Source organism: Triticum urartu, chromosome 7A, assembly GCF_056163025.1.
Source record: "Triticum urartu cultivar PI428250 chromosome 7A, HENAU_Tu73, whole genome shotgun sequence".
In the NCBI taxonomy this organism is placed as follows: domain Eukaryota; kingdom Viridiplantae; phylum Streptophyta; class Magnoliopsida; order Poales; family Poaceae; genus Triticum; species Triticum urartu.
This window is the reverse complement of record NC_141879.1, coordinates 225727160-225733588: the sequence shown is the minus strand read 5'-3', so window position 1 is coordinate 225733588 and position 6429 is coordinate 225727160.

Genomic DNA, 6429 nt, shown 5'->3' with positions numbered 1-6429 from the left:
CGCTCCTGAGACTCCGGGGCGTGTACAGCCCCACTCATTATTACGTGAGAGTGTCACGGGCGGCGAGCTTCACAGGCTCCTGGCCTTTCTTCTTAGGGGAAACGAGCTTCACAGGCATTCGCCTTCTTCACAGGCTCCGGGCCTTTCTTCTTAGGGGAAACGAGCTTCACAGGCATTCGCCTTCTTCACAGGCTCCGGGCCTTTTCCAAAAAGGATGATCTTCACAGGCGTTCGCCTTCTTCATAGGCTCTGGGCCTTTTCCAAAGAGGATGATCTTCACAGGCGTTCGCCTTCTTCATAGGCTCTGGGCCTTTTCCAAAGAGGATGATCTTCACAGGCGTTCGCCTTCTTCACAGGCTCTGGGCCTTTTCCAAAACGCGATAGCTTCACAGGCACTCGCCTTGCTTCACAGGCTCTGGGCCTTTTCCAAAACGCGATAGCTTCATAGGCACTCGCCTTGCTTCACAGGCTCTGGGCCTTTTCAAGGGTAGAACCTCCGGAGGTGCTGGATGTTCCATGCATTCTGGATTGGCACTCCCTCCTGAGTCTCCAAGCGCGCGGAGCCGGGCCTGGAAACATGAACAACCTTGAACGGGCCCTCCCACATGGGAGAGAGCTTGTGCAGTCCCTCCCTGGAGAGAACCCACATGAGCACGAGGTCTCCTACCTCGAGAGTCCTGTGATGGATGTTGCGGCAGTGATATCGCCGCAGCGCTTGCTGGTACCTCGCCGCTCGCAGCGCGGCTTCTCGGTGACGTTCCTCCCCCAGCACGAGGTCCATCCCCCGCATGGCGTCCTGCTGCGCCTCGTCGAACGCCAGGACCATCGCGGAGCGATGTCTGACCTCGTGAGGGAGGACCGCTTCCGCTCCGTAGACCAGGAAGAACGGGGTCTCTCCAGTCGGTTTGGTCGCGGTGGTGCGGATGGACCATAGCACGGACTGAAGCTCGTCGTACCAACCTCTGCCACAAGCCTCCAGCTTCTTCTTGAATGTCCTGTTCTTGAGGCCCCTCAGGACCTCCGCGTTGGCTCGCTCGGCCTGGCCGTTGCTTCGGGGGTGCGCCACTGAGGCGTAGCATATCTGCGTTCCAAGGTTAGCACAGTATGTTTTGAAGAGGTTACTGGTGAACTGCGAACCGTTGTCCGTGATGATGCGATTCGGCACCCCGAACCGGCTCACGATGCCCTTGATGAACTTGATCACGGAACCCGCGGGAATGGTGCGGACAGCCTCTACTTCAGCCCACTTGGTGAATTTATCCATGGCGACGTAGAGGTAGCGGTAGCCCCCTGGCGCCCGAGGAAACGGGCCCAAGATGTCCAGCCCCCAGACTGCGAATGGCCACGAAAGGGGGATAGTCTGCAAGCCTCCTGCTGGCTGGTGGATCTGCTTGGCGTGGAACTGGCAGGCTTCACAAGCTTTCACTAGTTCCACGGCGTCGTTGAGCGCGTGGGCCAATAAAACCCACTGCGGAACGCCTTGCCAACGAGGGTCCATGATGATGAATGATGTCCGCAGTCCCCGCCGTGTATATCTTCCAGTAGTTCCTTCCCTTGCTCCCTGGAGATGCAGCGCAGGGATACACCGTTTGGTCGCTTCTGGTAGAGCTCTCCATCTTTGATGCAGTATGCCGTGGCCTGGCGTGCCACTCGCTCCGCTTCCTCCTCCTTCTCCGGCAAGGTCCCTTGCGTTAAGTAGCTCCGGAGCTCCATGATCCAACATCCCTCCTGAGGCTCCATCGTCAGGAGCAGGCGCGCCCCTGAGGCCGGGCCACAGGTCGGAGCTCCCGAGACAGGTGGTTGGGGGAGCTCCTCCCAGGGCTGAGCCGTGTTTGATAACGACGGCAGAGCTGAGGGCTTGAAGAGCTGCTCCTCGAAAACGCCAGGCTCCTGGGGTAACCGTCTGGACGCACGTTTGACGATGTCGTCGGCCTCCTGATTGGTGCCACGGGGCACATGCTGCAACTCCAACCCCCAGAATTGCTTCCCCATCCTGCGGACTTCCGCAAGATAGGCTTCCATGTGCTCATCCTTCGGCTCGTACACCTTGTTGGAGAAATTGACAAGGAGCTGCGAATCGCCCTTGATGGTGAGGCATTTCACTCCCAGGGCGGCCGCAGCCTTCAAGCCCGCTATTAAACCTTCATACTCCGCTATGTTGTTGGATACCTTTTCGCCTTGCTGGAAGCAGAGTTGCACGGCGTAATAGAGCTTGTCCTGTGTGGGCGATATAAGCACCGCCCCAGCTCCAGCGCCATGCCTGGAGAACGCCCCATCAAAGTACATGACCCAGCCTTCTGGCACCTCGCTTCCCAGGGATAGGGACCGATCCTCATCGGCCTTGAGGCCTGGCGCCTCCGTCCACTCTGCCACAAAATCCGCCAACACTGCCCCCTTGATGACCCTGGTCGTGCTGAATTCGAGCTGAAACGCTTGCAGTTCTATGTTCCACTCAGCGACCCTTCCAGCTGAATTAGGGCTCTTGAGCACTCTCTCCAGGGGGTATGATGAGACGACCTTGATGGGGTGACCCTGAAAATAGTGCCGCAGCTTGCGCGAAGCCACCAGTAGCGCGAAGAGGAGTTTCTGAGGCATGGGGTACCGTGCTCTTGCATCCCGCAGCACTGTGCTGACGAAATACACTGGGTGCTCAATGAGGCGGAGTGCGTCAGTGCTGGTGGCTCCTTCCGGAGACCGTGGCGCCTCTTGAGGCAATGAGGCCTCCTGAGACTGGCCATCTAGAAGAGGGGCCTCTTCCGCCTCTGGTGCGCCCCTCTGCGGCGGCTGATCCTCCTCAGCCGCGGTGGCGGTTTCTGTTGGCCTTCCTTGTCTCCGCTCTGCCTTGTCCCGGGCTGCTGCCGTGGTTTTGATTCGGCGCTCCTCTCTGACTGCCACCAAGGCTGCGCTGGCGGAGTAGGGAGTGGCGGCGAGGTAAAGCACCGGGGGCTCCTGAGGGCGCGGAGCCACCATGACCGGTGGGCTGGTCAGGTATCTCTTGAGATTCTGGAACGCCTTGTCGGCCTCTTCAGTCCACTCGAATGGCCCCTTTTTATTCATTAGCTGGAAGAAGGGCAGGGCTCGTTCTCCCAACTTGGAGATGAAGCGCCCTAGCGCGGTCACGCGCCCCGTGAGCTTCTGCATTTCTCTGAGAGTCTTTGGCGGGCTCATGTCTTCCACCGCCTTGACCTTCTCTGGGTTAGCCTCGATGCCTCGGTGGGACACGAGGAAACCCAAGAGCTTGCCCGAGGGGACTCCGAACACACACTTCTCTGCGTTGAGCCATAGGTTCACTGCATTGAGGCTCGCGAAGGTTTCCTCCAAGTCCTGTATCAAGGTCCCGGCCTCCTGAGACTTTACCACAATGTCATCGACGTAAACTTCAACATTCTTCCCGAGCTGCGGGCCCAAGGTGATGCGCATCAGCCGCTGAAAGATCGCCCCTGCGTTACGCAGCCCGAGTGGCATGCACGTGTAGCAGTATACCCCACACGGGGTTAGGAAGGCTGTCTTCTCGACGTCTTCTACCGCCATCTTGATCTGGTGATACCCGGAGAAGGCATCCAGGAAGCATAACAGGTCGCATTCCGCAGTGGAATCGACGATCTGGTCGATGCGGGGGAGCGGGAACGGATCTTGCGGGCATGCTTTGTTGAGGTTGGTGAAGTCGACACACATACGCTCCTTCCCTCCCTTCTTTGGCATAACGACAGGGTTGGCCAACCAATCTGGGTATCGGACCTCGCGGATGACCCCAGCGGCTTCTAATTTGCGGGTCTCTTGGACGACGAAGGCCTGCTTTTCTGTGGACTGCCGCCTGGCCTTCTGCTTCACAGGGCGCACGTTGGGGCACACATTGAGGTGATGCTCAATTACACTCCTGGGGATCCCTGCCAACTGGTCCGGTTCTCAAGCGAATACCTTCTTGTTTGCGTGCAGGAACCCAACCAGGGCCTCCTCCTACTTGGGTTTGAGGTGGGCGCCTATGGTGAAAGTGGCGTCGGTGGATCCGTCCTCATCGACGGGTATCTGCTTGGTTTATGCCTTGTCTTGGGTGAACAACTGATTCTTCTTGGCGGGTGCAGCTCCCTTGGGCCCGGGGGTCTCCAAGTCGGCGGGCTGTGCCGACGCCGCCGTCTTGAAGGCGAGCTTGAGCGCCCGCAGCGCGTCCCCGGTGTCTCCGTGCACAGTGAGGACACCGCTGCTCCCGGGCATCTTCATGAGGTTGTACGTCGGGTGCGTCGCGGCCATGAATTGGGCCAGCGCTGGGTAGCCGAGGATGGCGTTGTAGGGGAGGCCGATGGGGGCGATGTCGAAGTCAACCAGCTCCGTGCGGAAGTTGTCGTAGGTGCCGAAGGTCACTGGGAGCCGGATCTGCCCCAAGGAACTGGACGACTTGCCCCCAATGCCCGAGAAGGGCCGGCTGGGTTGCAGCCATTCCAGGGGTATGCGGAGGAGGTTGAAGGCCTCGACCGAGAGCACGCTGAGGCCCGCGCCGCCGTCAACGAGGGTTCTGGTGACGGCCACCTGGCAGATGGTGGGGGTGCACAGCATGGGGAGCGCGCCCGAGCAGGCCGAGTTGGAGGGGTGGTCCTCCGAGCTGAAGGTCAGGCCAGTCTGGGGCACCGCCCGATCTAGGGGAGCCCCCTGCCGCGTGGAAGTGGCGCTGACCCGGCGGACGAACGGCTTGACGTGGTGACTTGTGGGCGGTGCCTGCGAGCCGCCCAGGAGGGCCACGACGACCGGGGGTGTTGGTGTAGCGCGATGGGACGACACAGGAGAGGCCCCTGCGGCGCGGACGAGCTCGGGGGCAGCCCGGCGCTCCGTGCGGGCTCGTCGAGCGTCAGACATGAGCGTGATGGTCGGAGGAGAACGGAGCGGTGGAAGACGAATTCCGGCGCACCCCTACTTGGCGCGCCAAATGTCGGATTTCGGGTTTCGGCAGACCCTTAAGGTTCGAACTCTGGGGTGCGCGCGAAGATTACGTCTTCTACCTCTCCGTCTCGCAAGGATCTAGACTACTGAAAGAACTGCACAAGAGACACGAGGTTTATACTGGTTAGGGCCACCGTTGTGGTGTAATACCCTACTCTAGTGTGTGGTGGGTGGATTGCCTCTTGGGGCTGATGATGATGAACAATATAAGGGAGAACAGCCTCGCGAGGGTCTGCTCTTGGCTAGGGCGATGAACTGCTGGGAGGAGTTCAGTCACCTTTCTCTCTCTCTCTCTATGCTTCCAACCTCTCTATCGAGCCCCCCCTTCCTTTTTTCCAACCCCTTGCTCTGTGGGCGGCTGGTCCTATTTATAGAGGCCCTGGTCCTCTTCCCAAATATTGAGCGGGAAAGGAGCCAACAATGGCGGGCTAATTTGAAGGAGGACAGCAAGTGTCAGCTATCCTGACAAAAGTAGTCTTCGCCTGCGCAAAGCTCTGGTGATGACGCCGTCTTGGGCTCCACGGTGACGTCCGTCTCGTAGTCCTCCTGGTCTTGGTCTTGTTGCACCGAAATGGCAATCTTTGCCTGATGCCTCGGTACTCCGCGGCTGCGCTTGCTCCCTTTGCACCAAAGAGGAAAGGAGGACGCTGCGCGGGCTGGCACCCGCCTGGCGCCCTGAGTCGTCATGGCTTGCGTCACGGGCACCTCGCGAGGTACCCCGCCTTGATTTCTCCGCCTCCTCGTGAGCCAGCCTGACGAGGCCGCGCCTGAGGAAGCTCCACGTCGTCCGCCCCGCGAGGCTTGGCCCCTCGCGAGGGTCTTGAGTCTTGTGTTGGTGAAGATGGGCCGTGCCGGGCCCCCTTTGAGCCACGCCGCAGGCCGCAGGCAGGCAAGTTTGGGGACCCCCGCTCCCAGAATGCCGACAAGATTGTTGCAAAAAAAGTGGATACTCGTTTGAAGGATTTTTCTGCTAGAGAATATTAGTCCAACTCAAAGTGCTTTGTGACTGGAAGAATAATTACAAACAATGCTTTACTGGCTTATGAGTGCTTTCATACAATTAAAAACAAGAGAGAAGGCAAGGAGGGTTTGTGTACTATCAAACTTGGTATGCATTGTTGATATGGTTGAGTGGTCTTTCTTAAAGGGGATTATGTTGAAACTTGGCTTTCAGAAGAATTGAGTCAATTTTTACTATGTAATGTGTATTCACAGTTAAATACCAAGTCCGATTTAACATGCAACAAAGTGAGGATTTCAAACCTACAAGAGGTTTAATGCATGGAAATCCTTTATTTCCTTATTTATATTTGTTATGCACGGAGGGTCGGACTACTTTCTTACGCATGCTGACGAGAATGAAAATATTTCTAGAGCAAATGTTTGCAAAGATGTCCTTGCTATCACCAATCTTCACTCTTCTGAGGACTCGTTATCCTCATGCCAGCTAATTTTTACGATGCCAAGTCTTTGAAATCAGTTGTGGATTCTTACTAT